Raw genomic sequence first — 12,532 nt, 5'->3', positions numbered from 1 at the left:
ACACCAAGTGTTAACCTGCAAGGCGAAGTAAGGGCTAGCAAAGCTCAGAGGAGATTATTTGAGTGGTTAACAGATTGGGGGGTGTAAGAGAGCTGACACCCAGTTTAGCACCAGCAAATCAATCTCTTTCTCTCTCTCTCATACACACACACACTCTCGCGTGCGCGCACACACACACACACACAGGTGGTGCAGTGTGTGTGTGTGTGTGTGTGTGTGTGTGTGTGTGTGAACATGGTGCCTCACAGTTGTGGGCATCCTGAGAAAGCGTCAAACACTTTATTAAACTCTCAAATTCAAGTTGGTTTTGAATCCATAACTCCTTTAATTTTCTTGTTGGTGAAGTGAGCTTGCACTAATATTTGACCACTAGTTCTCTCATGTGAAAGACAGGAAATGTGGTGGGTTTTTTTTGGTGGTGGATGAAACCCAGGAGTGGGAGTCAGGAGACTAGAGTTCTGTCCTCAGCCATACATAGACTTCTTGTAGGTGTTAAGTCACATGACCTCTTGAAGTCTCTATTTCCCCATTTGTAACATAAGGATAATACTTCCTACTTCATACAGACAGAGTGATAATTATAAATATTAATTATTTAAAGTGCATTGAGATTTTTTGCATAGAAGGCAAAATAGAAATGCAAAATATTATTTATTTTACATTCTCCTATGGAACTCATCTCTTACAAATTCAAAATCCGGTGTTTCATGTGCAATCTGCTTATGTGTGGTTTTAAAAAAATAAATAAATAAGGATAATTCATAAGTCACTGTCACAGTCATGGAGTTTATGTTGTACTGGCTCGTATATTGAGTTAATCTCTCAGAGCCAGGCAGGTAAACTGGGTGCTTAAGTGTCTGATCCCATGCATTTTGCAACACAACATTACATGAGGGATATTCTGATTTCCAGCTTCAGAGTTCATTAAGATAACATAGCAGACCATCCGAAGGACAACATACATTGCTTGAAATGTACCATACTTTCTTCAAGGAATATACAACGTATGGTATAGCTTTAACTTTTAGAATTTGCACTTTAATGAGCTAACTTGTCATAATTTTTCAAACATCAGTTTACAACAGCTGAAGATATTCCCCTTTGTCTTTATGAACTGATTTGATTCCAACATTTGGGTTATGCAGGGGATTGTTCTATACCAACTTCTATTAGAAATCAGGTGTTTTCTAAAAATCTCTGTGGACTTTGCTTTTATACCATAAATTGGACACAGGGCCTTGTTTTTTTCCTAAGCTAAATTTGGTTTCAGAAAGAACAGCGGCAGGGAAAAACGGTTGTTAAGGCGACCTGTGTGTTTTACTTTCACACCTCGACAGGCTTGTTTAAGATGGACCAGGATTCAATAAAGTAAAATCAGGGGTCCATTTCCCCATTTGTACATAAGTGGATGTTATCTGTAGATTTACAGCTGGATTATGTTGTTTTGCTTAGAAGTAATCATGAATCAAAACTTCCCCAACTTTCATGGCTGGCCTTACAATTAGCTGGACCCCCAAGGGGATTATCAGACTGAGAGTTGCCTTCCCTTTAAATCCCATAGGCAGAGAGGAGGAGATTGTACCGTGAGTTGCTCCCACATCTCCTGTTACAAAGTGTGTTCACATGTAAGTATGGAGTGGGGAGTGTGCTTTGTATGCCTTCTTCTACAGCCCTGTTTATAAAATTGGTATGTTTGTTTCTTTAAATCTGTAACAGGAAGTCAGGGAGAAGAGGGAGGCTGGGGAAAGTCTTAGGCAGAAGCTTGACAGTGAAGTAGGGAGCAGGAGAAAAAACTTCAGTATATAACTCTTGTCTGTACTTTTCTAATTCCTTGTGTGGTGTTAGAAGAAAGTGGATCTTTCTGTCTCTTGTCACCAGTGGTGCATGGCAGGATTGCTTGTGCTTAATCCTGATCCCTCTAACCTCCCCAGCGGGTTTCTGTATGTACCTAGATAGAAATATCACCAAACTTCTCCATTTTTTTCCCCCAAGAAGCCTCATGATTCTCCCTCCACCCCAACCATTGTCTTTTTTGCTTTGATTTCAATTTTGTTTTTGCCATGGTGCTTGTCCCTGACAATGCAGTAATAGTTACGCTGTTGATATTGATGTTGTTGTCATTGGCAACAATGAAACGTTAACACTCATGAAATATTCCATTAGTACCTTTTAGGGTATGCAATAATAGAACATCCAGGGTTTGAAAAACTGGCCCAGACATTAGCCTGAAGAATAAACCTTCTCAAGAAAGAAAAGTCAAAAAGAGTGGGGGCGGGGCAGGTGTACAGCACCCCCAAAGAGGTGTGGAGCAGTGCTCTGGTGAGAAGCTTATCCACCCATTCACAGCTGATTGGTATGGGAGGGTGCAGGAGTTCTTACTGGAGTGTTCAGGGACTCCATTTTTGTACTTGCCTGTTATTATGAGGTGTCTGAAATTCTCCCAACTTCCACCTTCTTCTATATTTTCTTCTCAACCCTCATGGCTACTGTGTGTATCTGTCTCTATACATGTATGCACCTCTCCTTTCTATTGTGAAGGAGGGTGGGGCAGTGCTGTCCTTCCAGGGGACCGCCCTCCATTTTTAGGTCCTTTTTGGAAAGCGTATTGTTTATAATGTATTTTATAGCAGCAACAAGAGTGTAAGGCTCTTCACTGAGTACATATAGAAGACTTGGAGATTACAATCTAAATGATCTACTTGACAGACAAGTGTGAATGTCACATACAAGGGGATGGGGTGAAGGATGCAGGTTATGGAAAAAAGATTATTTGGTTACTGCCGGTCCCTGATCTGCGACCACTAAGCTGTGGTAGAGGCATTGAAGCTGCTTTCAGCAGACTCAGGAAAACAATTCTGTGTCAGTTCACTTTCTTGAAGATGATCTTTGCTACTACATCTAAGGAAAAAATTAAACGAGAAATAAAGCTTAGAATCTATATCAACTGATAGTTGGGTTCTCCTCCCCTCAGAACTCACATCTCACGCCATTAGCTGTAAAGCCTATTGATATTAATTCTTTTCCACAGCAGCAACACCATATATAACTGTCTGATAACACTGGTCTACAATTTTTGAGAAGTCGTCTGCTTCAGAGATAAAATGTGCTATTTATTATGTATTTGATGTGCTGAATTCAAATATGACAATTAAAACAACTGATTGGCTACTGTTTCTAAGATATTTAAGTTTTTACATTTTATGTCTATGTATATTGTATAGATAGTAGAGTTTTAATCATAAATTGTAAACCTAGGTCTTTTCATGTGTTTTTGGTTGCTTTACATGATATTTCACCTGTCCTGTTTATGTAACACTTTAAAAATCAGCAAAAGGGTTATATAAATAAAATGTATTATGAAACAAAAGGCAAAAAACTATTATGTACATAGTTTAGTCCTATTCAGTGTCTACTCGGCGCTTCTTTGCTTGTCTCTTGTATTCATTAAATGGAGCACCTCTTGTCGCTGTCCAGCAATAGTCTGCAAGCACTGATGGGCTCCATTTGCCCTGATAGCGTTTCTCCATTGTTGCAGTGTCCTGGTGAAATCGCTCGCCGTGCTCTTCGCTCACTGCTCCGCAGTTCGGTGGAAAAAAATCTAGATGAGAGTGCAAAAAATTTATCTTTAGTGACATGTTGCAACCAAGGCTTTTGTATGCCTTGAGGAGGTTTTCCACCAACAACCTGTAGTTGTTTGCCTTGTTGTTTCCGAGAAAATGTATTGCCACTAACTGGAAGGCTTTCCATGCCGTCTTTTCCTTGCCACGCAGTGCATGGTCAAATGCATCATCTTGGAGAAGTTCACAAATCTGAGGACCACCAAAGACACCTTCCTTTATCTTAGCTTCACTTAACCTTGGAAATTTTCCACGGAGGTACTTGAAAGCTGCTTGTGTTTTGTCAATGGCCTTGACAAAGTTCTTCATCAGACCCAGCTTGATGTGTAAGGGTGGTAACAAAATCTTCCTTGATTCAACAAGTGGTGGATGCTGAACACTTTTCCTCCCAGGCTCCAATGACTGTCGGAGTGGCCAATCTTTCTTGATGTAGTGGGAATCTCTTGCACGACTATCCCATTCGCAGCAAAAACAGCAGTACTTTGTGTATCCAGTCTGCAGATCAAGCAAGAAAGCAACAACCTTCAAATCGCCACAAAGCTGCCACTGATGTTGGTCATAGTTTATGCACCTCAAAAGTTGTTTCATGTTGTCATAGGTTTCCTTCATATGGACTGCATGACCAACTGGAATTGATGGAAAAAGATAGTCATTATGCAGTAAAACAGTTTTAAGACTCGTCTTCGATGAATCAATGAACAGTCTCCACTCATCTGGATCGTGAATGATGTTGAGGGCTGCCATCACACCATCGACGTTTTTGCAGGCTACAAGATCACCTTCCATGAAGAAGAATGGGACAAGATCCTTTTAACGGTCACGGAACATGGAAACCCTAACATCACCTGCCAGGAGATTCCTCTGCTGTAGTCTGGAGCCCAACAGCTCTGCCTTACTCTTGGGTAGTTCCAAATCCCTGACAAGGTCATTCAGTTCACCTTGTGTTATGAGGTGTGGTTCAGAGGAGGAGGAGGATGGGAGAAAATGTGGGTCCGGTGACATTGATGGTTCAGGAACAGAAGTTTCATCCTCTTCCTCTTCCTCGTCTGACTCAAGGGAGAATGATTCTGGTGCATCAGGAACCGGCAGTCCTTCTCCATGGGGTACTGGGCGTATAGCTGATGGAACGTTTGGATAATGCACAGTCCACTTTTTCTTCTTTGACACACCTTTCCCAACTGGAGGCACCATGCAGAAGTAACAATTGCTGGTATGATCTGTTGTCTCTCTCCAAATCATTAGCACTGCAAAAGGCATAGATTTCCTTTTCCTGTTCAACCACTGGCGAAGATTTGTTGCACAAGTGTTGCAGCATACGTGTGGGGCCCACCTCTTGTCCTGATCTCCAATTTTGCAGCCAAAATAAAGGTGATAGGCTTTCTTAACCATAGTGGTTATACTGCGCTTTTGTGATGCAAAAGTCACTTCACCACAAACACAGCAGAAGTTATCTGCACTGTTCACACAAGTACGAGGCATCTCTGCTCACTTTGGCTAAACAGAAATATGTCCCTTTGCAAAATTAAACACTGACAAATAAGAGAGCACGACACTGTATGATTTCTAGAGCTGCTATAGGGCAATTTGTTCAGCAGAGTGATGTAAGCTTTGTTATGATTGCATCATCCATGACTTCTAGGAATAACATGATGCAATTCATATCATGTATGACGCAATACCAGCTTCAGATTGCATCATTCATTGTTTTGCCTAAAAAGCAAGTACTGTCCAAACCCAGTCATAGATTTATTCATAGATCCAGTCAAAGATGTATTTTAGTCATTTCTGCTTTAAATTGAGATCCCTTCCCTTTATAACTCACTTATCCTCCGCCATTCCCAAGTCAAGGGTTGTATATACTGACCCAATAGCATATCTTGAAAACTAGAGCCAATCAACAATTTTAAGCATCATTTTCGTTCTCAGTGACCCAGAATTAGTAAAGTTTGACTACATTTATTTCAGAAGCATTTTGGCTGTAGAGCAGTGTTACATATGCTATAAATGTATGCTATAAATATTCATACATGCTAAGAAATTCAAGCTCTGAGTTTGTATTGTAGAAAGGAGTTTCTGTGCACGGGTTTCTCCGAATCTGTTAGGTGAGAGAGAGAGAGAGAGGTGTGTGTGTGTGTGTGTGTAAAAAATGCTGTGCATTCTGCCTTCCTCCTGACATCCTGGTTGCTATAGCACAGTGATCTATTTGTGAACACATAGAAGATCATTGCTATAGTTAAGAGAAACAGTGTTTCCTGGCCATAACTTCCTGGGCAATCTCTCTTTCTGGAGAGCTGAGTGCAAGCTTTGAAATTTAATCAGGCTCCTTGGGTCTCCAGAAGTGAAATGTAATGTTCAGCCTCCTTGTAGTTTGTGGCTTTTCACTAACCGTATTTAATAACATTTAAAAATAGTTTCTCTATTTAAAACTGTCCAATGCATGACTATTATTCACAGTACATTCCAGTGCTTCAGCCATCTTTCTAACAGGCTGGCTAGCTGTACAGTGTGCGGTAGCATTGTTCTATGTTTATGCTTTTGGTATATGTATATTCGCAGTCTCTCTGACACAGACATATTTTCATGCACCTGCTGAGCCAGGCAATACATAGGAAATGAAAGCAGCGTTAGAATTCTGGCTGAACTGTGCTGTATTTTTCTTTCCCTCCCTGCAGGTGTGAATGAAAGAGAGACTCTGCAATATTTAGTGTCCAGTTTTACTGGCTTTGAAGAACAGCGGCATTTACAATGCCGCCTCCTGCTGATACAGTGAAGGTGGCTATAGAATGGCCAGGTGCCTTCCCCAAGTTGATGGAAATTGATCAAGTAAGTGCCTATTTCTATGTACTAATATAGATATATATGTTAAAGTGTGTACACATGTTTACTTAGATGCACCTGTATGTTTAACAGTATGGATTCATATAAATAGTGCAAACCTTCTTGCTGTATTGCTCGGTTTGGTGTTTTGATACGTTTGGCTGTTTGTTTTTTAGCAGGTGTTTCAAAGAGGCATTTTTTCTCTTTGTGTGACCCGTTTAACTTCGCTGTGCCTCAGTTTTTCTATCTGTAAAATTATAATAAGGATGCTTAAATCCTGATGCAAAGTGCTTTGAGATCTACAGATGAAAAACCATGAGGTGAATGCAAAATATTTCCATCATAAATAGCTGCAGTGAGCTTTGAGGTCTGGATACCTGAATGGTAATATACTGTACAAACAGGAGAATTTTGCAGTTCTACGCAGATGCCATATAGGCAGTGTCCTGTTCAACAAGGGGACTTTGAGTTAATATCTCAAATACATATACTGGGAAGAAACTACGTCATACGTTTCAGGGTGTGGTAGGAGGGAGCTGAAGGGATGCAGTAACAAACTGTTTTTAAGGCAGTATTTAGAGAGAGAGACATTAAACTTATGGCGGGAAAACCTTTTGTGGAAATGTATGTGGAACAAAACTTAAGTAACTTATATGTAAATATTACGTGAGTGGCATTGTTTATCATATATTAGTAATATTAAAAGTGGCCTTTTTCATAATATATTATATGTGGGCCATACTAGATGAATCATACAGGTTGTTACCTGTATAGAATATCACAGGGTGAAAAGCAGATAATTATTATTTCAGTAAATAGTATTTCATACAAAAGAAAACCCTTGAAAGTTTTCCCCAATGCACCTAAGTCCTGATGCATCTAAACACTTCAGTATATTCTTTACGTTGTATTGAAATGAAGGAAATGTAAGTACATGCTGAAAATGTTCTCCTGAACGGGGGTCCTAACTTCTGCATTCCCTGTGATCTGTTTCACACTATTTTTAGTCCCATTGGAGTATAGGGCTATCGGGCAAGTGTCTGTTAGCATTTGCAACAAAAAAGGTACTGCAAAATTGGTCAAAGCAATAGCAGCCTGATTTTTAGAGGCTGCATTGCACTATGTGCTGTGTAAAATACTTCCTGCCCCAAAATGCTTGCAATGTAAATAGACAAGACAGACAAAGGGTGGGAAAGGAAAGGAGCACAGAGAAGTGAAATGACTTACCTAAGGTCACACAGTGACTGAGACAGGAATAGAAATTAGTTCTCCTGAATTACCGTCCATTTTCTGATCCACTAGACCACACTGCCTCCGAAAGCTCTAAAAACTCCACCTACCTGACAGGGTGAGTTTCATTGAATAACCCTGAGGTTATATAAATGAAACAAGAATTAAAATCCCACCAAACACATTTCTTTCTTGCAAGACAAGGTAGTATTTTAAAAGTACAAGACCATCTTGTTGCCAGGAATGCAACTGACTTGATCTTAAACAATTTGTTGCAGGGACTGTGCTGCCTTCTGTGTTTGGAAAACACCAAGCAAATTTTGAGTGCTATTGATATCAATCAATCAATCATGACTGACAAAGATTACAGAAAAAATTCTCTGTAGTTTTTTTCAGATCTGTGCACTTGACCACTTTTGGTGTTGGTTAAGTTTATGCTTTTCTTGGAAGAGTTAAATGGCCGTTCCATGAAAGCATCCCACAGTGCACAATCAAATGTAGGGCTGATCCTGCAAGTCCTCTACATACAAAACTCCCACTGAAGTCTGTGGGAGTTTCTGGCCAGTCAGGGTTTGCGAATTTGAACCCTCAAGTTTTCATGCTCTGGTGGGTTTTACTGGTTTTTTGTTGTTGTTGTTTTCGCTTCTAAACATTGTGTCCCAAAAGTGAAAAAAAGATTTAGATTGCTTCACTCTTCTCTAAAATGTAGTAACGGAAAATATCTGATCTCTCACATTTTGGTATGAGTGGGTCTTAAACTAAGCAGTCGTGGGCAGCACTGGGAATGTGCACAGGTGATAGGTACAATGTGTGAAATATCATTTTGATAATATAATTTTTATTACACTCAAATAAAAGAAGGAATGTGTATCACTGGCTAGATACATCAAAGCAAATCTGCAACACCAATGAACACATCAGAATATGGCCCAAAATATGGAAAAAAGGATGGAAAATTGTTTGAATACTTTTGCTTAGCAGATAATGTTACCTCTCTCTCATTGTCATGTGTGAGGGTTTTTTTTTTTTTTTTTCTTAAATACTTCACTGTAGAAGACAAGTGAAATCTTCCTTCCTAATTTGGTAAACCACTGGCATTACAAAGCTCTCCAAAACTGTCATTGACAAGCTACCAGTGTGTGTTTGCATTATTACTAATCAGATTGATAAATAGATTATTTTGTTTTAAATAGGGAGACAGATTCAGCTCTTGGTTACACTGGTATAAACTTGGAGAATCCCTTTTTACTTCTTGAAGTTAATCCAGATATAAAATATTTTACATTTGTAATCATATGAGTAGGAAACCTGAATAAAAAATATTTAATTTGACGTATTTCAAAAATTGGAAAAAGTGACAGGAACACTATCAAGTGAGGTTTTCTTACTGACAATGTAATGAAGCACATTACAGGAACCATATGTATTGCTTTATATTAATGCCTTCTCTAAGCCTTGACTTCCTAGTCAACAAGCTAAACTTTTCACAGTAGTTTCCTGAGTTTTGGGAGTGTGCTACTTCTTTATTTTTTGGCTAGTATTGCTGATAAAAGTGGTAGAATATAACGTCAATAGATTTTCTCTCTTTCTGAGATGTCTGGAGTTGCTGTATTGTACTTCTTCACAATCAAAGTGACAATTGAGATATTTTTCCAAAGGGATTCTTAAGTAATTTTAGGTCACCAGTTTAGGGTCATATCCTTAGTCAGTATAAGTTGGCACAGCTCCATTAAAACCAACTCACTGAAGTCATTGGCACTATTTCAATTTACACCATTCCAAGTCTGGCCCTTAGATTTTAAACACAGATTATAAATGTTTTAATGATTTAAGTGATTTTTTTTTTCAATTCAGTGAACTTTTTTTATTTTACACAACAGAAAATGAAATCGATGATAAAGTGGAAACTGGCCAGTGTAGTTTCATTGTCCAACCTTAATGAAATGCAATAAACAGCATATATACTGAAAATAAACACTTGTCGTTTAAATACGAGAAGGGATTGTTAGTGGCACTCATAAGGAAATTGTATGTCTCTTTCACTTAATGCAACAATTATTTTGTAAGAATAATGGAAAGCCTTTTTCTTTTCTTTTTTCCGGAACACAGCCATGGTACAACAAAACGTTTTGGAAAGGGTGGTCCAGATACTTTAATATGCAAGATATAATTCAGTGCATGAATGTACAGTATAGTTAACATCAGGAATCAATCACTGTTCAATTAGAATGGATGATGGAAAATATTATTTCCTTTCTTCTAGTGGGGCTGTAGTGGTTAGAGCTAGAAGAGTTGTGGTGGCAGAGAGCCATTCGGGATAAGAATAACATTACAGACAAGTATTAAATTTTATTAGGGTCTGGCTGCAGATTTTCTAACCACATTCTGATTGGCTGTGAACTAACTTCCAGTGGTGCATGGCTGGGACCTCTTCACTGACAAAAATAACCCCTTTGTCTACTATGTTAAATGGGGAGAGGAGGCAGAAGTTAATGGAGTAGGGGGCAACAGTAATAGAGGTGGGCTGCAGTAAAACAGCATGGCATTTAAAATTAATGAGCTATGTGGCGGAGCGAAGACTTACCGGTGTAGCGCCTCCTGCTGGTCGTCTTGGGAATTAGCTCTTTCCAGCCCGGAGCGCCCTCTGCAGGCCAGTGTCTCGCCTGCCGCTGTTCCCATGTCCTTCTCAGATCCTGGTGCCCTTTGCCCAGGGGTTCTGTCCTCCACAGTAGCCCCTTGCTCTGGGTCTCCTGTCCCAGGTGAGCCCCCAACCCCCTATCCCCACCTTACCTCAATGGCTACTGCCAATCTCCATCTAGCCCCCCACTCACTGGGGCAGACTGCAGTCTGTAAACCACTCATCGGCAAGAGGGCTTGGACCAGCTGCCTCTGTCTATTCCTGGGCTGCCCCTCTGCAGCCCTAGTACCCTTGTGGGCCCTTAACTCGGCCTGCGGCCTATGGCTTAGCTAGGCTGGAGCTCCCCAGCTCCCTCTGCCCTCCCCCAGTACTGCTCCACCTCAGGTTCCCTGCTCAGCTCCCAGGCAGCCAGGTCCTTCCCTCTCAAAAGCTAGAGAGAGAGTCTGTCCCTTCTGAGCTCCTGGCTCACAGCCCTTTTATAGGGCCAGTTGTGGCCTGATTGGGGCATGGCCTCAGCTGTGGCTGCTTCCCCAATCAGCCTTTCCCCAGCCACAGCCCTCTCCCAGGGCTGTTTTAAGTCCTTCAGGACAGGAGCGGGATGACCACCCTGCAACAAGCTATAATCAAACGCTGTAATAATTAACTTAGCAGGATGTGCGGTAATAGGATACTTCTGCTACTAAATAGTACTTAATAGTGTACGTGGTGCAGTGCTGAAGGCTCTTGTTCTTCAGCCTTATATCCTAGAAAGAATCATATGTATGCAAACCCTGTTGTGCTATTACAATAGTGGGCCTGGGAGGGAGCCCTCACTCGTAAAAGTGTCCCTTTCTGTCCCTGATAGAGCATTGATTCCATACTAATGCCCTTCCTTCACAATCAGCAGCATAGGCAATACCCAGGGATGCTTTTTAAGGCCATGTCTACACTAGCACTTATGTTGGCAAAATTTTTGTCTCTCGGGGTGTGAATCCCCCCCTCCCCCCCGAGCGACATAAGTTTTGGCACCATAAGCACTTGTGTGCACAGTGCTGTCTCATGCCGACGTAGCTACTGCCGCTCGTTGAGCTGGTTTCATTATGTCGACGGGAGAGCTCTCTCCTGTCAGCATAACACCACTACACAAGAAATCTTACAGCAGCCCACACGAATTAATTTTTCAGAAGAACGAAGGCAAAATTGATGGCTGAGAGTTTGTTGGCACCACAATTCCCACTGAAAACTTGCAGCATAACCCTCGCATTTGCAACATATCAGGTGATGACACTGCACTTTAAGATAAGGGATGGACATAACTAGAAGCTGCTGGACACAGACACACTGGAACGGTTCTCTTTTAGAAGCAGCAGGAGCCTCCTTTAAAAGTTAAGCATCTACTATATTTAAGAGAAGAGTTTTTGCATAGTGATGAGATTCCTGGGGATATATGTGTGGCTGAATTAACTACAAGGTGTCTCATTCACATTCTGGCCAGCTGGAACATCCAGAAGCACTTTATAATTCAATTACAACCTCTCTCCAGGACTTTTGGAATCATATTACTAAAGAGAATAACAATTTTTTTTTTTAAATTAGTGTTTTTAATCCCTTACACTATCACACACAGGCCCTTTTCCCATTGTAAATTACCAGAATTTCTGGCCACACAGTCCTCAGTTGCATCATTGTTACATACAATGTTCAGAGGCATATTCCCCAGTACAGTGGAGATGTGAAGCGATGAATTTTCATAGAATATCAGGGTTGTAAGCAGGGCCGGCTCTAACTTTTTTGCTGCCCCAAGCAAAAAAAAAAGAGTGCCGCCCTCCATAGCGCTGCCATAACACACACCCTCAGCACCGTGCCCCCACCCCCCACCACTCCACGGAGCGCCGCGCCACCGAACCCCCCACTGAACACCCCCAGCCCCCCGCGGAGCGCCACACCATTGAACATCCCTGCCGAACACCCCCAGGCCCCCGCAAAGCGCCACACCGCCGAACCCCTCAGCCCCCCGCGAACCGCCGTGCAGCTGAACACCCCTCCCCCCCGGAGTGCTGCTGAACGCCGTGCTGCCAACCCCCCCCCCGCAGAGCACCGCGTTGCCGATCCCCACTGCCGAACCCCGCCCCGCTGCCGAACCCCCCCGCTGCCACACACACCGAGCGCTGCACTGCTGCCCCCCCCCGCCGCCACACACACCGAGAGCCGCGCCGCCAAGCACCCCCACCGCCGAGCTGCGCTGCCCAAC

The 12,532-nt window shown here is 41.7% G+C and overlaps 1 long non-coding RNA gene across 2 annotated transcripts in view; it reads left to right on the top strand.

Annotated features, from left to right (window-relative positions):
* LOC117872578 overlaps positions 1-12,532 on the top strand; it is a 97,692-nt gene that overhangs the window by 75,232 nt on the left and 9,928 nt on the right. For both annotated transcript variants that reach the window (XR_004644518.1, XR_004644517.1), the window contains exon 2: positions 6,290-6,440. This is a non-coding gene — a long non-coding RNA (uncharacterized LOC117872578). The remainder of the gene's footprint in view (positions 1-6,289; positions 6,441-12,532) is intronic.

The sequence above is a fragment of the Trachemys scripta genome, chromosome 2 (assembly GCF_013100865.1).
Source record: "Trachemys scripta elegans isolate TJP31775 chromosome 2, CAS_Tse_1.0, whole genome shotgun sequence".
In the NCBI taxonomy this organism is placed as follows: Eukaryota; Metazoa; Chordata; order Testudines; family Emydidae; genus Trachemys; species Trachemys scripta.
Note: the sequence above shows the minus strand (reverse complement) of the source record. Positions and strands in the feature narration are given on the sequence as shown.